The sequence below is a fragment of the Neofelis nebulosa genome, chromosome 5 (genome assembly GCF_028018385.1).
Source record: "Neofelis nebulosa isolate mNeoNeb1 chromosome 5, mNeoNeb1.pri, whole genome shotgun sequence".
NCBI lineage: Eukaryota > Metazoa > Chordata > Mammalia > Carnivora > Felidae > Neofelis > Neofelis nebulosa.
Genome location: NC_080786.1, coordinates 101366676 through 101388251, shown reverse-complemented (window position 1 = coordinate 101388251; position 21576 = coordinate 101366676). Strand labels below are relative to the sequence as shown.

Below are 21576 nucleotides of genomic sequence, written 5' to 3'. Positions count from 1 at the left end.
AGGTTCATTTTTCTGCATGTCACTGTCCAGTTTTCCCAGTACCACCTGCTGAAGAGATTGTCTTTATTCCATTGGATATTCTTTCCTGCTTTGTCAAAGATTAGTTGGCCATTCGTTTGTAGGTCCATTTCAGGGTTCTCTGTTCTGTTCCATTGGTCTGAGTGGCTGTTTTTGTGCCATATCATATAACTTTTTAAGTTTGAAAACAGGGGGTATGATCCTTCCAGCTTTCTAATTCTTCCTCAAGATTTCTTTGGTTGACATAGGTAGGGTCTTTTGTGGTTCAATGTGAATTTTAGAATTATTTGTTCCAGTTCCAGCCGTGGAACAGTTCCAGCCATGGCCAGTTCCAGCCATGGAGATTTTGATAGGGATTGCATTGGACCTGTAGATTACTTTAGGTGATATGGACATTTTAACAGTATTAATTTTCTCAATCCACAAGCACAGAATTCCTTTCCATTTATTTGTCCATATCCTTTAATTTCTTTCATAAGTGTCTTACAGTTTTCATCTCCTTGGTTAAATTTATTCCTAGGTATTTTACTCTTTTTGATGAGGTTTTGAATGGTATTATTCTCTTGATTTTGGTTTCTGGTAGTTCATTATTAATATATAGAAATGCAACAATTTTGGGGGTGCCTGGATGGCTCAGTTTGTTGAGCATCAGACTCTTGGCTCAGGTCATGATCCCAGGATCATGGGATGAAGCTCCAAATCAGGCTCCACAATCTATTTCTTTCCTTCTGCCCCTCTCCTCTCTCTCTCTCTCTCTCTTAAAAAAAAGAACTGCAACAATTTTGTATATTGATTTTTATATCCTGCAACCTATTAAATTCATTTATGTGTTCTAATAGTTTGTTGTTGTTTTTTGGTGGAGTCTTTAGCCTTTAGGGGAAATTGGTCTATAGTTCTCCTTTTTAGTGGGGTCTCTGTCTGGTATTGGAATCAAGGTAATGATTTCATAGAAAGAGTTTGGAAGTTTTCCTTCCATTTCTATTTTTTGGAACACCTTGAAGAGAATAGGTGTTAACTCTCCCTTAAATGTTCGGTAGAATGTTTGGTAGAAAGCTTTCTTGCCCTAGACTCTTGTTTTTTGGGAAATTTTTGATTACTAATTCGATTTCCTTACTGCTTATGGGTCTGTTCAAATTTTCTATTTCTTCCTGTTTCAGTTTTGGTAGTGTATATGTTTCTAGCAATTTGTCCATTTCTTCCAGATTGCCCATTTTACTGGCATAATATTGGCATTTTATTGGCATAAATATGGCATAATTGCTCATAATATTCTCTTATTCTTGTTTTTATTTCTGCTGTGTTGATTGTGATCTCTCCTCTTTCATTCTTGAGTTTATTTGGATCCTTTCCTTTTTCTTTTTGATCAAACTGGCTAGTGGTTTATCAATTTTGTTAATTCTTTCAAAGAACCAGCTTCTGGTTTCATTGATACGTTCAACTGTTTTTTCAGTTTCGATAGCATTAATTTCTGCTCTAATCTTTATTATTTCCTGTCTTTGGCTGGTTTGGGGTTTTATTTGCTATTCTTTTTCCAGCTCCTTAAGGCGTAAGGTTAGGCTGTATCTGAGATCTTTCTTACTTCATTAGGAAGGCCTGGATTGCTATATACTTTCCTCTTATGACTGCCTTTGCTGCATCCCAGAGGTTTGGGGCTGTGGTGTTATCATTTTCATTGGCTTCAATATACTTTTTAATTTCCTCTTTGACTTCTTGGTTAGCCCATTCATTCTTTAGTAGGATGTTCTTCAGTCTCCAAGTATTTGTTACCTTTCCAAATTTTTTCTTGTGGTTGATTTTGAGTTTCATAGCATTGTGGTCTGGAAATATGCACGGTATGATCTCGATCTTTTTATACTTACTTAGAGCTGATTTGTGTCCCAGTATATGTTCTATTCTGGAGAATGTTCCATGTGCACTAGAGAAGAATGTATATTCCACTGCTTTAGGATGAAATGTTCTGAATATATCTTTTAAGTCCATCTGATCCAGTGTGTCATTCAAAGCCATCGTTTCTTTGTTGATGTTTTGATTAGATGATCTGTCCATTGCTGTGAGTGGGGTATTGAAGTCTCCTACTATTATGGTATTACTATCAATGAGTTTCTTTATGTTTATGATTAATTTATTTACATATTTGGGTTCTGCCACATTTGGCGCATAAATGTTTACAATTGTTAGGTCTTCTTGGTGGATAGACCCCTCAATTATGATGTAATGCCCTTCTGCATCTCTTGATACAGTCTTTATTTTAAAGTCTAGATTGTCTGATATAAGTATGGCTACTCTGGCTTTCTTTTGTTGACCATTTGCATGATAGATGGTTTTCCATCCCCTTATTCTCAATCTAAAGGTGTCTTTAGGCCTAAAGTGGGTCTCTTGTAAACAGCATATAGATGGATCTTGTTTTCTTATCCATTCTGTTACCCTATGTCTTTTGATTGGAACATTGAGTCCACTGATGTTTAGAGTGAGTACTGAAAGATATGAATTTATTGCCATTATGATGCTTGTAGAGTTGGAGTTTCTGGTGGTGTTCTCTGGTCCTTTCTAATCTTTGTTGCTTTTGATATATGTATGTATATATATTCATCTTTTCTCCCCTCAGAGAGTCCCCCTTAAAATTTCTTACAGGGATGGTTTAGTGGTCACAAACTCCTTTAATTTTTGTTTGTCTGGGAAACTTTTTATCTCTCCTTCTATTTTGAATGACAGCCTTGCTGAATGAAGAACTCTTGGCTGCATATTTTTCTGATTCAGCACATTGAATATATCCTGTCACTCCTTTCTGGCCTGCCAAGTTTCTGTGGATAGGTCTGCTGCAAACCTGATCTGTCTTCACTTGTAGGTTAGGGACTTTTTCCTCCTTGCTGCTTTCATGATTCTCTCCTTGCCTGAGTATTTTGTGAATTTGACTATGACATGCCTTGTTGATGGTCAGTTTTTGTTGAATCTAATGGGGGTCCTCTGTGCTTCCTGGATTTTGATGTCTGTGTCTTTCCCCAGGTTAGGAAAGTTTTCTGCTATGATTTGCTCACATAACCCTTCTACCCCTATTTCTCTCTCTTCATCTTCTGGGACCCCTGTTATTCTGATGTTATTCCTTTTTAATGAATCACTAAGTTCTCTTATTTTTATTTCATGCTCTTTTGCCTTAGTGTCCCTCTTTTTTTTCTGCTTTATTATTCCTCATAGGTTTGTCCTCTATATCACTGATTTGCTGCTCTGCCTCATCCATCCTTGCTGTCATGGCATCTATTGGAGATTGCATCTCAGTTACAACATTTTTTATTTCATCCTGACTAGCTTTTACTTCTTTTATCTTTGCAGAAAGGGATTCTAATATTTTTTCAACCTCAGCTAGTATTCTTATTATCGTGATTCTAAATTCTGGTTCAGACATCTTGCTTGTATCTGTGTTGATTAATTCTCTGGTTGTCATTTCTTCCTGCTCTTTTTTGGTGAATTCCTTAGTTTTGTCATTTTGAAGGAAGAAACAGAATAATAAAGTAAAAAAAAACCTTAAAATTAAAAAGTTAAAAATAACATAAAGAAATCAAATTAAGGATGCTACAGCCTAGGTGTTTTTTCATCTGGTTGTTGAAAGAAGTTTGATAGATTAGATAAAAAAGGGAAAGATAAGAAAAGAAAAAATAGACAAAAGAAAAAAAGTGGGGGAAAGGAAAACATTTGAAATTTTGAAAAAATGGATACAATAAAATAGAATAAAATTAAATGATGAAAGTAAAATAGAATTTAAAATATCTACAAAAAAGTAAAAAATACACAGAAAAAAATTGAAAATCTTTGTAATAAAAATGGAAAATAAAAATATTTTTTTCTCTTTCTGTATTCAAGAATAAGAAAAGAAAAAGGAAAAAAAATGAATAAAAGGACCAGCGAACAGAATGAAGTATGATTGAAATTTCATCTGGTTTCCCATAGAAATCAAGCTACAAAGCACTTTATAGTCTGTAAACTAAGCAGGTGGAGAGACTTGTGTTTATCAAGAGTGCAATTGGCCCAGTTGGGTGGGGTTTAGTGTAACAGCTCCGTTCTCCACTTAGAGGCACTGCTTAGCTTACTAGGGTGGATTGCTGTGGCATGTCTAGGCATGTATGTGCATGCATGGGAGGGGTGAAAATGGTGTCACCCAGCTACCCAGTCTCAAGTATGGGAACTCTGTGCTTTCCACAACCAGCAATCAGGCATCCCTCCTTTGTCTCTGGCTTCTTTCCACCCCTGCTTCTTGTCTGTGACCAAGCCATCAGGTGCCAGGTGGCACCTCCCTCCTGAGTTTTATCTCAAATGGGGCTGCGTTTCTCACCCCCTCACTTCTGAAGGACTGTGGTTTTGATCTGCTCAGGTCCTCTAGGGGAGAGTCTCACTGAGCAATGGCCGGGTGCCCGCCCACCCCCAGGAACGTTTACAAGACCACACTGATGCCAATTCCCAGAGACTGTGGCTGGGTGCTAGCCCACCCCAGGAAATGTTCATGTGATCTTGTGGCAGCAGTGTTTCAGGGTTTATGGAAAATCACAACACACATCTGGCACCAGGCTTCCCCCTTAACAACCTTGTTCCAACACCAGCGAATATGGTTGTTCTCCAGAGTCCATTGGGACCTTTGCCTGTGTGGTGGCTGCACAGCCTCTACCAAATGTCCTCCCAGCAGGAGAACCACCTCTCCCCATGTGGCCCGAGGACCCCTTGGACCTCGCTCTCTGCTCCTGGGGATTCGCCCTTCCCACCAAAGCACTGCCAGGTACCAAGCTACGGAGCCTCAGACTCTGTGTTCCCCCTATTTATAGAGTCTTAATGGAATTTAAACACTCTCCTTTATCCTTTCTCCCTTTTTTGTTCAGTCCCTGCAACTGATTCCACTTTTTCACCTTCTCTCTAGCTGCTTTTGGGGGAGGTGCTTTTCCTGTACTCTCCCCCCATGTCTCTGTCCTCTTTCCACAAGCAAAAACAGCTCCCTGCCTTCCATGTCTTCTCTCTCCCCCCGTTCACCTCTCCATGCTGCATACCTGCCAAGTTCTGTGGTTCAGGTTGTGAAGATTGTTGTGTTAATCCTCAAATCAGTTTTCTAGATGTGCAAGATGGTTTAGTGTTGATCTGGTTGTATTTCAGCAATGAGAGACGCAAAAAAAAAAACTTTCATGCTTTTCCACCATCTTGACCCCTCCCCCCTCATTCAAAATTTTAAATAAGCAATAATGAATTTGTTATTATCTCTCCTGGAAAGCCTTGAGAATGGAATAATCTGATGATATTAGTTAATACATAGACATGTTTCTTTTAATAAAGTAGTGGGAAAATGAATACCCTTTTATAAAAATTAAAGGTTTTAACAAGGACAAATGCATGGATAGATGGACATCCCATCTCTCTCAGAGGCTGTCAGCAAAAAAACACTGTGGAAAGAACCAATGCTCTCCTTAGAAAGTGAAGTTGGATTTATTTTAACACCATTAAATGCGGGTTTAACTCTCTTTTAAATGTGTGAAGTTAAAAACTGAGTTTAAATATGTTATTTTTAAAAATCTAAACTTGATATGTTACCTTCATCCAGCTTCCCCTAATGTTAGCATCTTATATAACTCGAGTACATTTGTCAAAGCTAAAAAATTAATCTTATTACAATACTGTTAATTAAACTACAGACTTGATTTGTATTTCACCTGTTTTTTCCACTTATGTTCTTTTTCTGTTTCAACTGTATTACATGTAGCCAAAATGCCACCTTACTGTCCTCTAATCTGTGACAGTTCCTCAGTCTTTCCTTGTTTCTTATTTATTGAGAATTTTGAAGAATAGTGGTCACATATTTTGTAGAAAGCCCCTTGATTCTGGTTTGGTTTGATGTTTCCTTATGATTAGACTGGAATTATGGACTTGGGGGAGACATGCTGAGGAGGTGAGGGAACTTTTCATTATATCATACCATATTGGATACATATTATTAACATGACTTATCACTGATGATGGTACCATTGATCTCTTGGTTGAGGTGGTATCTGTCATGGCTCTCTACTCTGAAGTTATTATTTTTCCTTTCATATTCTATTCTTTGGAAGTGAGTCACTAAGTTCAATGAACACTCAAGCAGGGGAGAATTAAGCTCTGCCTCCTGAAGAGGGGAAGAACTATATATAGATATATATCTATATCTATATCTATATATAGATATCTTAGAACTATATATATATATATATATATATAGTTCTATATATATATATATAGTTCTAAGATATCTATATATAGATATAGATATATATCTTAGAATTCTTGTCTATGGAAGATTTGTCTCTTCTCCAGTATTTATTTCTTATTCAGTCATTTATTTCCCTTAGTATGGGCACATGGATATTTGTTTAATTCTTTGAGTGTTAATCCAATGCTATAGTTCTTTATTTTCTTGCTCAGATTGTTGCAGTTTTGGCCATTGGGAGCTCTGTTGGGTTGGTTCCTGTGTGCTTTTGACATATGTCCATCTTTTTTCCTTTCCTTTTTCTTTTGTTCTTTTATTTTTAAATCCCTTTCTTTCTGGCACTACAAGATACTCTAGGTTCATCTTTCTTTTCCCTGCCCCAGCCCAAGAATTAGCCACATCTCTAAGGAGACTTGTTAACGAAGTTATTTTTTATTCATGAACTCAGAAACTTAAAATAAGCCTTATTTTCACTTAAGTGTCTGAAAGCTGAGGCAAATATGCAGATGGTCCATCTTATGCATATGGATCTTCCCTTGATCATTTAACTTTTACAGTGTCAGAAATCATATCTGACACGCAATTGAAGAACTTGCCAGTTACCAGAAAGCTTATTTTTATGGTTTTAGCCAGATGAATGCCATCTACACAAGGTCTGAAAAGGTGAATATTATTCCTGTTCAGTCAGATCTTTAGTGACCAGGAATAATTTAATTAAATTCTGCTCTAAGCAATAATGCAATGGCAATTTGTGTTTTCGAATATAGTAGAGATTAGTGTACATTTCTTAGCTTGCACTTTCTAAATATATTTCCTAGTTTATATGGCCTGAAATATGTTACCAACATTGTTGAGCTCTGGACAGCTGGCCAGAGCTAAATGCAAGCTATTCTCCCCTATGAGCCATATGTTCTGGGAATCACATTGCTGATGGATTTAAACCCTTTGCTGTGATCAGGAAGAAAGTAGGTGTGTCTAAAATATTCTACACAGAATCCAGGCACGACCAGGGAGAGACACAATTTATTGCCACTTCTCTGGTCTTATGAATGCAGAAAGGACAGAAAGTAGATTGTCAATGTGGAAAAAGACTACAGTAGAGATTGCATTTTCAGGAGATCACATTTTTAAAAATGTTTCATTGTTTAATCCATTTCTTTTCAAAAAATATTATTGCGACCTTCCTAGATAAGTTCAATTTCCCTTGCTAACCCCCACATTGAAATACCTCACAGCACAATATCCTAATATTGAAAAGTTAGGAAAAAAACCTCTTTCTTAATAACCTTATAGTCTCCATGATGCAATGTTCATTTGATTTACTGCTTCAATATGTTCTCTTTAATGATAAGTTGCTTTGGTAATGGTCAAAAATCAGTAGTTTTATTGTCATGTTCCTTAATTTTAATGGTCTATATATTACTAGGAGACAGAAAGAAGACATATACTACAGTAAAAAAATGTTGGGGAAAGAACTAATTCATGCTTATGTTTGGACATGGAGAACCAGTCTGGCCTTATAAAATGAATTTATCAAAACCTTTGTTTCAACACTCCTGCTTTTACATTATTGAAAGAAATTTCTGATAATCTCATTTCCTGAATAGTCTGAATGGGCCACACTGGTCAAGTTTCCATTCTGCCTCATCATTCACAATATCTTTAGCTCCATGGAAACCAGCAAAACAGCAAGAAGAAGAAAGAAAGGTAGGTCCTCACAATAATGTTAATTATATAACCAGGTTTTATGCTATCACAAAATGCCTTCTTATGCGCCATCTCTTTTGATACTCTTAATAAGTTTTACCTAGACATTGATTCAGGTAAATCACTGAAGCTCTGATTCAGAGCTCCTTGGGCGTCATTTCAAATACTGAAGTGCTATTTACTAATGGCAGGACCAGAGCTCCAAGTAAGGGTGGATGGATCTCAGGGTCTTCTTTACACACCCAAGTAGCCTAAGGATTTCCAGAGAAGATAGCTCTCCCTTAACCCACAATGCCTTTAGAAAGTGCATTTAGCCAGAGACACCAGAAAATAAAAGGTACACAAATACAGTGAGGGGATTAGTGGGATGGCATCAACTTCATTGGAGAACTGGAAAATACGAATGGCCTAATGATAAGGATATAAAAGATCATATTTGCTGTTACTGTTTCCAGTTTTATTGACTTGGTGAACAGCCCAAGGAGAGATATGGTAGATAGGCCATGAAAGGGGCTACGGTGACAGAGATCCTTTGAAGTAGCCAAGAACACCGAAATTCCCCCATTCCAATAGCACCAACAGCAGCCAAAGATACACTTGGTATGACTGAAGTACCAGGTTCCAAAGTTAGGAAGAGCCTCAGACATTCCCTTATTTTATAAATGTGAAACAAAGTTGAGAACTTGTCCAACTCCACTCAGACAGATGGTTTCTCCTACTTTGAAAACCTCCACAAAAGTGTAGTGGAACCCTCTCCTCCATACCCCTTTCCGTGTTCATCATTGTTAACTATCATGATATTTCTCCCGAGGTTTAGCTTGAATCTCTCAGGCTGCATTTTATGCTCTTTCCCTTGAGAAAAAGGATAAAATAAAATATATATACTCTTGTTTGTGAATCTTCTTATCTCAATGGAACATTCTTCAATTTTAGATATGATTGGGGAGAATCTTCTTTTTAAGACTGACAAAAAAAAAATATGATTCATACCTACCTCATTAACCCATCTTTTTCAAGCAAGTCCTCTTTCCCCTTCTTCACTGGAGCTTTGTTTTTCATAATAGACTGCTCTCTTATGCTAATACTTTTGTCTTAAAATGTTAAGCGTGAATGCCACTTCATCTAGACAGACTTCTGTCAATAAAACTTACATGAAATGTAGCAAAAATACCTAGATTTTTATTTTTCATAGCTTTGCAGATTATTGCTCTGCAGCATGGCAACATTAACTTCATGGAACAATGACAATTAAGACTCTACCGGGGAAAAGCACCATTGCAAAGTTCTTCTTGAAACCACATCAGCATAAGGAGTTCTTGGCAAAGACTTAGTATCTGTGGATAATGATAGAATGCAATTGTCATGAAAAGCTAACCTTAACCTAAGTTAAATTTCTCTCACCAGGAATGTGTAAACTAATAGATCCTGATGTTAGTTTACATGTTAATCCAAATTTAGCGTGGAAATAAGGAGATTTTTTTCACTCTAGAATCGGCCAAGTTATAGAATATGTTTTAAAGAAAGTGGATATTTGGTAAGCATTAGCACATCTAGTTGGTAAGCATTAGCGTATCTAGTACAGAGAAGACATGTCTAGGACACCTACATGCAGGAGGGAGGCATCCAGTAAAAGTGTGGTGCTCAAGTTGACTTGTAACAAGGAGAATTAAATAGCCTACAGTTACCGATTACTGAATATCCAAAAATGGCCATTAGCTCCTTGGATGTCCTTTATCCAAACTCATGGCTATTGGGAACAGCTTCCTGTTGGCTAAAATAATAACTTTGGAGCATTGTGGGTATTACTTCCCTCTTTGTCATTTTCCTTCCAGCTAGAGCTCATTATCTGGTATTATGCAGCTGATGCTAGTTTGAGGCCCAAGATGATGGGATGAGACGTTTTGGCAACTTTAGTAATGAGGGCAGATTCCCTAGGTGCTGCCACTGTTTCATACTGCTGTATTTGGAGAAGTCCTTGCATGTCATCTAACTCATCTCGTTTTTCAGATAAGAAACTCTGGCATAGGCAGATTGAGTTACTTGCTCAGGACACCTAGCTTATTAATAACAGAGCTTCAAAAAAAACAAAAAACCACCACCACCACCACCAACAAACCCCAAAAAACAACCCAGGTATCCTGACTTTCATGCTGGTGCTATCCAACTATAGTTCACAAAACTACCTCTTGATCCTCTAAGTGAGAGGTGAGAGGAACTTCTAGTTCAAAGTCATGGCAGCACCATGTAAAACTCAGTGTATTGTAACCAGAAACACTGTAGGGCAGGGGGGTGGAGTAGGATCTGGATCTCATAATGAATGAGTGCAAAAGCACTAGGGAGGGCTCCCTGGGAGATCACTTGGAGAGGAGGGCAGGGGAAGAATAGGAAAATGCCTGGGGCTTGAGGAACATTCTACTATTTTTTGTTCTTTGCTTGTTTTATTTCTTTGTTGTTTTTATTGTTGTTGTGTAGTCTCACCCCTTTACATTAGAAGCCAACCAAACCTCAACTAAGGCCTTCAGTGTTTAAATTTCAGTGCCTTAAGCAACAACAATAAACACCCTTCCATTTATTCAATGTTACAGGTCAGAAAGTATGTTAAACCCTTTAACTGCCTTAGACAATTTAATCACCATAAATTTCTGGGCATGCAGAAGGTATCATCTTTGTTGTTATCCTCGGGCTGTACTTCCAACCTTCCATCTGCCTTTCCAGAGCTTCATATCTAGATTCTGTCTCTTTGTGCAGCAACTGGACTGAGTTTGGGCTCTTCATTCTGGCTGCACTATGGACAGTCAGACTAAGGAGCCATCTCCCCTAATACTTGACTCCATGCAGGCTCCAGAAACCCTTCACTGGTCTGGCCTCCTGAAGGTAATTACTGGCCCTAGAATTAAAGCCTCTACTGCGAAGCTCCTTCCTGAGAGCCAGGAAAACCCACTGGCCCTTGTTATCCTCTGTGTAAATGTGATTTAATGTCATTTTTTTTTCAACTAAGAAATTCCATGTTAATTCAAAGTTAGTCATGTAATATGATCGTACAAACCTCACTAGGCTAGAGCCGCCATCCTAGGCTTGAGGTCCCCTTGAGTGCCACACTGGTTATTTACCCAAAGTTCACATACTCCATGCTAATTTACCTCTGTGACTTTGCACTTGCTACTTAGAACGCTTTTCTTCCTTCATCTATCTGGAACTGTTGAACTCTGTCTTTCAAGCTCAGCTAAAACGTCTGTTCTGTTGACTTCCCCAATCACTCTGGGTTGTTTGTTTGTTTTTTTTTTCCCACTGTGGGGAGACTGTATTTGTACAGGAAGAAAAGAAATTGTGAAAATGGAGTTCTAAAGTTGTCAGGAACCTTAAAGGTCAATTAATCAAGCTTCTAATTTTACAGGGTAAAAGATCAAGGAAATACAGGAGTGGTAAGAAGATCAATGAATAAAGACTTTTCGATACAGAACAGAAATTATGACTTAAGTTGCCTCATTTCTAATCCGGGGTCTCTTCAACATGTAGGTTGTAGCCACATTAAATTCTAGAATTTAACATTCTCGACAGAGGAGATGCATTTGGCTGACTGCCTCGTCACTGTTCTGTGATTACAGTGTGCAGGGCAGTAACTTCTCTTAAAAAGGAGGTTGAGATGAGCATTTCACTTTGTGTTTCTGACCACAGGCACATTAATGGAGCACCCTGAATGTCAGATTAATATTATCAGAAAGGGGCAGCATAATCTGCCTGCTCAGGAATCTGTGCAGCTTTGAAGAATGAGGGGAAAGAAACAAGGACGAATGAGGATAGATCATTGAATAAGAAAAACAATGACAAACTGATTTTGTGAATTAATGCACAAAGGAAAGATCTCCAGTATACCAGTTCCTTTATGACTGGCAGGTAAATGTCTATCTGTTGGTAGGAAAATATTCACTGGACAGTAGAGTGACCAGTACTATTTGAGAAAATGAAAAGCTATTGAAAAGGAATAATAGAATCAAACAGGCAGTGAGAAGTTCAGAGAACTCTTCAACAAAAGGAAAGCAAGCAACTTTCTAATGACAACCTATCCTAAATGTAGCTGTATATCCAGAGGGGGGAAAAAAAGATTGAGAACAAATTCTCCAACAATTGAATTTATGGTAATGGAATGTAAGCACATCGGCTCACTAGGACAGAGGACTCAACAAATAATAAAGTAGGGGAAAAAATAACTTTGCCCTTCAGAAATACATTTTTTAACTTTAGGTAGCAAGAGTAGAGAGATTTCTTGATGCAAAATGCCTGAAGTCCTGCTATTGCATTAGCCTTTATGGTTGGGAATTGGACGATTCACCAGAAGCACCGAGGGATCAAAGCAGAAGGTGAATGCCCCAAGTCTGAGAGAGCGTCGGACGCATGAGGAGAAGCAAAGGCAAGTTTTCTGTGAATGCCAAGTGCACGTTCCCCTGGGTAGAAGGGAGGACAGCTGTTAGGTTGCTCCCTGATGGAGTTAATCTTGACAAGCTTTTTGGCAGTTGTTTCATCTTTATGATACCATAAGATAAAAATAGTAATCTCTGTTAGAGCTTTACGGTTTTTTAAATGCTTCAAATTACATGACTTTTAATAGCCTATGCTCACAATCACCCTGGGAGTTAATGCATTTTTATTGTCTGGGCTGATCTGGGACAAGTCACAGTCCCCTCCACTTTGTTCCTAGCCATCACCACTTCGTGTGATCCTGACCCTATTGTTCCCTCCATTAAGGCCTGACTTGTCTCTGACCCTTGCCTCTGACTCCCATTTTCTGGTCTGCCTTTGCTCTTTGAACTTTTCAAAATGCTCATGGGTGCACAGCCAGACTCCAAGTCCTCCAAATACTTGAGGCGACTCATCCAGTACTTTCCACTTTTTACCACCAGCCAAGTCCCCCCATTCTCCCTATCCCTCACCCAGGTAATTCTCTTCTTTACCCATCCAGTGGGTGAGAAATAAACCCGATTTCCTGATTGCCTAGTATTCTAGCTGGGCCCACTTTTTAGACAAGGAAACTGAAGCTGAGAGAAGTTTCCTTGACTAAGAAGATCACATGTCTCATAAATGCTTGAATTATAACCCAAATTCAAGCTACCTCTAATTATCAATAGGCTATACATTAGCCACCCTTTTTATACTCTCCAATCATATATCACTCAACAGCAAATGCTTTTTCAATGTAAATTAACTGTCTTTCCTCTAAAAATGTCAAGACAGGGGCTGCCTCGTATCTCTTAATTTTGCAAGTTTAGTGGCAGGACCATGCACGGGCTGGGTTACTTTGGCTTAGTGTAAGTTATATCCGATAGGGATAACATCAGACAAATCCAGACAGAATTATGTAGTAAACCTACAGCCACAGTTAGGGAGGTTTGTATGCTCACATGTGTGCATGTATGTGTAGCTTGGAGGGGAAGTTCAGAAGCAGTGGTCAGGGATCCAGTGAAGAACGTGGTCGAGGGTCTCGTCATGGAGGGTCTGTATGTAATATTAAGAAATTTACATCTTAAAGACGTGAAGACTTGAATGAGACTTAAAGTGATTTTCAGCAAAAGAGTAATAGAATCACATTTATGGTGTTTATATTACATTTTATGCCTTCACACTTGTATGTACCATGTATATACTCCCAACAGACTTAAAGACATAAACAAAATGGTCAAAGTCCTGAGGGGATTCTCAAACCATAAGCACAGCCAACAGGATCATCATTCATCAAGCAAATTAATTCCAGCATCCCTGTTTATATCTTCTTGATGATTTATAAATTTCATACAAAACAAAGATTAAATTAAATTATGTGCAAAAACATATTTTAAATCAGATATCAGCTCCAGAGTTATGGAACTATTTTCCATTTCATTTTAGAATACAATTGCAGAAAACATATTGTGTATTGTATACCATTTAATGAATTTAATTTCCATTAATAACAGTACCTTTTTGGAGATGTCCTTGGCTGACCTGTCTTGGTTTCCCAAAAACAGAAAGATAGGTAACAAGTAGGCTGTTCATCAAGTGACATTGCTTTTATCTGGAAACATCCCATTGCTGTTGAAAGTTTTTTTTTTTTAAAATAAGTTGAAAGTCCTGAATTGCCTGAGTTGTAGTTTTCTCATATGAATATATAATAAATCATCCTCAAAGTCTGACTGTATAAACAAATAGTTTCTGTTCTAAAAAGGGCTTGCTCTGGGGCCCAGAGAATCAAAACAGCTTTCAGGGAAACTAAAATAAGGCTGTCAGCCTTTATAAATTATCTCTTGGATTGTAATAATAAAAAAGCAATGCTTAGATCCAAACAGTGGCATCTACTGTGTCCTTCGCTTCTACTTACAAGTACCAGGGGTGACCCATAAGGCAAAATAATCAGCATCCCAGACAACCAATCCCTGAAAAGCAGAAAGATGGCTAATTTCTAGGAGATTAGCCAGGACAACAAGCATAGACACAGAGAGGTTGTGAAAAACCTCATTAATCATGAATAAAGCAGGAAGCCACCATCGGTCATTTCAAGAGCTATAACTTCATAAGAAACCCGAAAAGCAGAGTTTAATCAGTATGTTAAAAGCTGAACCACAAAGACCTAAGTCAGAGCAAATAATGCCAAGAGTCGGAGAATTTAGAGAACTTAATCCTGAAAAGACATGCCTCTTGTTTAACACCGCATCGATGTTACTGTACAATTGCATATTACTATATAGTACAATTTGAATATCCATTATAGTACAATTTATAGTACAATTTGAATATTCAATTAAATATACAATTGAAGACTCAATTGCTTCCCATGCATGTCCCAAACAGGCTGTTAAGGTGGTAGCCGTTATAACAGATATTTTTCTAACTCGTGGTTTAGAACTTATTGAGAATGATTGCTCAGGTATGTGAGGGAAGGAAAGGGGAAGAGGGTCCCATTGGTAAACCCAGATTCTGTATTTTGCTCATCAAAACAGAAGGCTGTAGTTAATTTGTCTGGTCCTTCCTGGAAAGCAGTTTAGGCATCATCTGTTGATACATATCCTTTGAGGGTCTTCTCCTTCAGCCTAAGTTATCAAAATCGTCCTCCCAAACATATGCACACCCATTCTGCATTTCATCCCATTTAAGTGTTCTGATAAATAAGGTTTTCTTCCTCCTTTTACATTCTATGTAACATGTTACTGCTCTAGTCGGTTGCCAGTTGACCTGGCTCTGATCACCACTGAATATCATCCATCTGAAGAGCAATCCACAGTAAGTGCAGTGTTCTATAGCATATTTATAGTTTATCAAGCTTATTCAAATATATTTATTTACACAGCCCTCTGAACATTTGAGAGAGAATAAATGGCATGTCCGAAGTCATATAGATCATAAATGGCAGAGCTAGAAACTCAAGTCCTTTGACTCTAAATTCTATAATTTATCCTTTAAAGTATGGTTCCAGATTGGGCCTTACAACCGTTCTCCGTGCCTAGAGGTCATTGCAAAAGGAAAAATTAAAAGACAGCCGTTGCCTTAGGTGGTTATGATACAAGTGAAGGGGGACTTACAATCTAGGTCAGTAGCTATGGCATCTTTCATGATATGGCAGAATGTGTGTGATGGTCTAAAAGAGATCTTCTGATACTAGTTGTCTTTGTGACTCTAAAAAGAAAAGATACTGATGGGTAAAGTAAATAACACCTGGAGTAAACCATGATTTGAGAGCTCATTAACTCCCATATGTCTCTTGACAATAATGGAAATTTTGTAAATTGCTGCCTCTAATATGACCAAGCTGAATGCTTCACTATATATTGTGAGCAATTTGGTAGAGTGAACTAAAGAGAATAATGATTTGTACTTTACAAGTGCACAATTTCCAAGACTTTTCAAAATTCCATTTATTTACAAGTTGAGCTTTCTTTAAAAAAAAATAATAGAGGGGTGCCTGAGTGGCTCAGTCGGTTGAGCGACAAACTTCGGCTCTCTGTGGAGAGATTCTGTGTCTCTCCATCTCTCAGCCCTTCCCCTGCTCATGCTCTGTGTCTCTCTGTCTCTCAACAATAAATAAACGTTAAAAAAAATTTTTTTTAAAAGTAATAGAGAATTTCAACTAGAGTAAGATTTGTACAGGTAAACAAAAATCTGAAGTTTAGATGTATTTTTTACGTGTGAATTTTATCACTTTAATGTACTCATAATATTCAGAACTAGGATAATATAAAGTTCAAAATTAGCATAGTAAAGTAAGAACCAAGGACAACTTAATTTTTATTTTATTCAGTTCTGAATCAATCATGTTTACTGGACACTAATTAAATAAAGAGCCCTGCAGATGACATAGGAGTCCCTGCTCCCGAGGCATTTAAGGTGTGGCTTCATTGTGAAAATATGGAAGTTAAGATGGTGGCAGGCTTGAGCTGTTTATGTCAGCTCTCCCACTTGCCATTAAAATATCCATGAAAATATGAAAAGTTTTTTTTAAAAGCTGGCAAAATCACTGTAAACTCAAGACAAGAGAAGACCATATGCCAGATCCGGGTGGAATTTCAACTAATTGCATCAGCCGTGGGGATAAATTCAAGAAGTACATTTTTGAACTGCACAACACATGCTTTAATCTCTGAACCAAAACAGGCCAGATGGACCTAGTAAGGTTAGAAAAGGCTCTGATTCACCTTCTCTGTAAGAACTTAATTCTGCAGCAGTGAAGATGGACTGACTCAGAAAAACAGGTGGCCATTCTCCAACTCCAGAGGAGTTAATTTTGTAGCCACATAGAGCCAAGGTCTTATCCCCTCCACATGTATTCCCTATGACATTCTTTTTATTGCCATCATTTCAAAATGGCAATTCCCAGAACACAGCACAGAAGGAAGGACATAGGGATGAGAAGAAACTTGATAAAACAGAAAATGCTCTGTCCCCTGAACCTGGGCAGAGATAAGAAGAATGTTAGAAGTGCAGGCTGGGAGCGACGGTCTTTCATGTAATTCCACTCTTCAAAATACAAATTACATCATACCCCCTCGTTTAGTGAGAGAATCTGACAGAGCAAGAGAAGATCCAGGAAACTTGCACTGGATTCCTGCCTTCTAACAATGATAAAATGAGTAAGAACAAAACTTAACGTTTATGTTTAAAATTTTTAATGTTTATTTATTTTTGAGAGAGACAGAGACAGAGGATGAATGGGGGAGGGACAGAGAGAGAGGGAGACACAGAATCTGAAGCAGGCTCCGGGCTCTGAGCAAGCTGTCAGCACAGGCCCCGATGTGGGGCTCGAATCCACAAACCGCGAGATCATGACCTGAACTGAAGTTGGGCGCTTAAGTGACTGAGCCATCCAGGTGCCCTTTAATGGTTATATTTTAAGGAAACAATTTTCCAGACCCCCAGGAGATAGTGATGGACCTAGAACATACTACCAATCCTTTCTGATAGCAAATCCTAACACTTCATTTGTGTCTCCCCTGACAGAAAAGCTTAAAAAGACCCACACTGAGCCCATAAAAAAAAAGTCACAATAAAGAGAACATTGTTGTGAAGATTCATAAGGAGAAAACTCTTAATATGATTTTGTATAATAAGCCAATGAAAGTTTCAGAAGCCTCTACTTTGTATTCTCAGAATGCTGTGATAGAAGAGTATTTTCAGTTTTAAAATGGCTGTAAAAAAAAGTGGTTTCTCCTTTCCACTTTTAGATATCACACAAAACTCAGAGAATGAGAAACAAAAGTACTCATCTTCATTTTCAACAAATTTCTAAGAAAGAACATAGTCAAGGTCTAATAGCATTATGGAAGAAACCGAGGACATGTACTCATATCTGTAAATATCACACAAAGCTGTCAAAGCACAAATCTCCAAAGTAATTGGCACCCTAACCAATGAGTTCTCATTTGGAATAAGGAGGATGAGAATGTTGTCTGGTAGCCATCACTTCTCTGGATTATTTCACCACAGTATTTTAAGCAGCAAGGAAATCAAGGGTAAGTAAGAGATCACACAGAAAAGCCATATTTGCTGGAAGATGGCTACTGGTAAGGCAGGGGATGAGAGAATTTGCATATGGTAAGTTACCCAACCAGGTTGATTCCAGTAGGTTAAGGAAAGTAGAGGCAAAAAGAAGTTACACACACACACATGTCATAAAGAGAATTTCTACAAACTTGAAACAGTCTTAGTCCTTAATCCATAGGAAACTTCAAAGTCTAGGAATTTATAATATGAATTATATGAATTCAAAAGAAGTAATAAAATCAAAAGAAGTAACACAAGATTGTTACAAAGATATTACAGATAGAGGCGAGGAATTTGGAAAGAACTTACAGATAAAATACACTCATTCTAAAAAGTTTTGTTGGAGCAAATACCAATTGTGGGCAAGTGGACCCCCATAAAAATTAAAAATCAGAAGCTTAATTGTCTCTAAATTGCTTTTAAAGAAGTTGTCTCTAAAATAAAAGGAAAGTTGGGGCGCCTGGGTGGCGCAGTCGGTTAAGCGTCCGACTTCAGCCAGGTCACGATCTCGCGGTCCGTGAGTTCGAGCCCCGCGTCAGGCTCTGGGCTGATGGCTCGGAGCCTGGAGCCTGTTTCCGATTCTGTGTCTCCCTCTCTCTCTGCCCCTCCCCCGTTTATGCTCTGTCTCTCTCTGTCCCAAAAATAAATAAAAAATGTTGAAAAAAAAATAAAATAAATAAAATAAAATAAAAGGAAAGAGGGTGCCTGGGTGGCTGAGTAGGTTGAGTGGCAGTCTCTTGATTTCAGCCCAAGTCGTGATCTCAGGGTCTTGGGATCAAGCCCCACACTGGGCTCCTCCCTGAGCATGCAGCCTGCTTAAGATTCTCTCTCTCTTATTCTCTCTCACTCTCTTACTCTCTCTCTCTCTCTCCCTCTGCCCCTCTTCCCACTCATGGTCCCTCTCTCTCTCACTCTATAAAATAAAACAAATAAATAAGAGGGAAGATATGACAAGGCAACAGAAGGAGATAAAATTTGATCTTTTACCAGGTAAGAAGTAAACAAAAAATGTTTAAAACCATAACAGAGGTAAAAGATACATCAAAAGCAGAAAACTGCACAAAACATTTTCAAATAAATGAGGCAAATGATAGGCTTGAGGAAAATGATCAAAATGAAATTAAAATTAGTAAAATGAAAGGTACTAGAAAGAAGATTATCCATGTGGAAAACAGATATGGGAAATGCAGCATAAGTATAATATGTATCTCCCTCTTTTTTATGGGGAGATACATAAAAAAGAGATCTGACATAATGAGACAGAAAACATATAAAGATATTTGTAATGTTGCCAAAAATGTTTTTAAAAAACCCTTTCATCTGTAGACTGTAAGGGCACACCATGCCATGGAAAAATGTTTACATAATCATCAGCACTAAGAAATAATATTCTGGGGGCGCCTGCATGGCTCAGTCTGTTAAGCATCGGACTCCTGATTCTGTTCAGGTCATGATCTCTCACGGTTTTGTGAGTTCAAGCCCCACATGGGCTCTGTGCTGACAGCAGGGAGCCTGCTTGAGATTTTCCCTCTGTCTCTGCCCCTCCCAGCTGGCACCCTCTCTGCCTGACTAAAAATTAAAAAACTGGGAAAAAAAAGAAATAATATTCTGGCAAAATGATCAGTTTCAAAGATAAGAAAATAAGACTGACCAGTGAAAGCTATTCATCTGTTATGGGGAAAAAAAATAAGATTCATTTCAGACTTTTCCATAGCAACTTCCAATCTAAAAGTGTTATAAAATTCTCAAGGGAAGAAAATGTGATCCAAATATTTTATACCTAGCTAATCCACGATTAAGGTATAGAGCTGACAGATAAATAGTGTGAAACATGCCAAGTCTAAGTTTCCTTGAGCTTGTCTTAAAGACACTTGAAGACACTAAAGAAAACTTTACTCAACTGAGATTTAAATGCAGACCTTATAGAAAAAGGTCTGGCATGAGCATTTGATTCATTTAGCTATAAATCTGAAACTAATGCAAATATGAGGATAACAATCACAGAGCAGAAGATGGAGTTTATAAGCCCAGATTATGTAGAAATTAAGAACCTAATTAATAAATTAGAAAAAGGTAATTGCAAATAATAATAACCCTAAGTAAATGACTAGGAATTAATTAGTTAAAAATCACAAATGGATATCATAAATCTGAGAGGTGATTCTTTGATAAAAATGAAAATAATGATAATAAAATAGAGACAGATAAATTGATAAAAAACTAAATTAGGAGAAATGAGGATAGCACAAATTTATAAACTAATTATAATAATTACAAGGATGATTTTATCAGCTTAAGAGAATATGTTCTAGGATTTAGATGAAATGGTTGATTTTCTAGGAAATTATCAATACCAAGCATTGACCAACATTGACCAAAGACAAAATATGAACAGATCAAATACCATGCAAGAAACAGAGAAAGATGTCAAAGAGATTAAAAAATAATAATAAATAAATAAATAAATAAATAAGCATCAGTCCCCAAATGGTATCACAAGGGAATTCTACTAAGGATAACTTCAGAATTGTTTAAAATGTTCACTGAGGTAGAATAAAATAGACATCTACTAAATTCTTTTACCAAGTGAGTATAACATTGATAGCTAAACCCCAGGCAACAAAATGAAAACAAGAAAGTTATTTATAAAGGAAGACAACCAGATGAACCTTCAACTTTTTTGACATTGAACACCAGGCAACCACAAAATAGTGGAAAATGTCATGACCCAAGAATGTGAGTCACAAAATGTGGTCACTTAGGTGTGAAGGCAAGAGAAAAACAATCTTTTAGATATTCAGTGGCTCAGAAAGTATACCATCTACCTATTACATTTGAACAATCTGTTTCAAGATATTTTAGCCAACTGAGGTAAATGAAATAAAGAATTAAGGAATAGGGAAAAAAATTATGTAAGAAGATTGTCATTAACACTGAAACCAATTTATAAATATATATGTATATGTGTGTGTGTGTGTGTGTGTGTAAAATATACATATATACAATTTTATATATAAAATGTATATAAATATATAAAATATGTATAAATGTGTGTATATATATGTAAATTTGATGCCAAATGTTCATCTATTAATTTATTTAATAAATATCTTATGACAAGAAATAAAAATTTAAAGAGACACTTCCTTCCAAGTGGAAATGGAAAAAAAAAATCTGTAAAACCACTGGATTGAAGAGGACACCAAGAGTACAATTATAGATTTTTGGGTTCCTGTAGGTCAATTGCAGTTTTCTAATTCAAATCTCTCCATACATTGTCAAAAAAAGCATGCAGATCCATATGAAGAGTAAATAAAACTACTCACCACTTGGGGCTCCTGGGTGGCTCAGTCAGTTAAGTATCTGACTTCAGCTCAGTCACGATCTCACGGTTCGTGAGTTCAAGCCCCATGTCGGGCTCTGTGCTGACATTGTGGAACCTGTGGATCCTGCTTCGGGTTCTGTGTCTCCTTCTCTCTCTGACCCTACCCCATTCCTTCTGTCTCGGAAAAATAAAATAAACGTGAAAGAAAATTAAACAAGAACGATTCACCACTGGTTTTATAGCAAAACTAGAAAGCAGGATGTAATATGTGAAATTACATGTGTATATGAGGAACAAATATTCCAAAATATTC

General features: G+C 37.4%; 1 long non-coding RNA gene across 1 annotated transcript in view; it reads left to right on the top strand.

Annotated features, from left to right (window-relative positions):
• Window positions 1-12839, top strand: part of LOC131512579 (uncharacterized) — a 189812-nt gene extending 176973 nt beyond the window's left edge. Inside the window, exon 3 of the long non-coding RNA XR_009262188.1 lies at window positions 12179-12839. This is a non-coding gene — a long non-coding RNA (uncharacterized LOC131512579). The remainder of the gene's footprint in view (window positions 1-12178) is intronic.
• Window positions 12840-21576: the final 8737 nt, after the last annotated feature.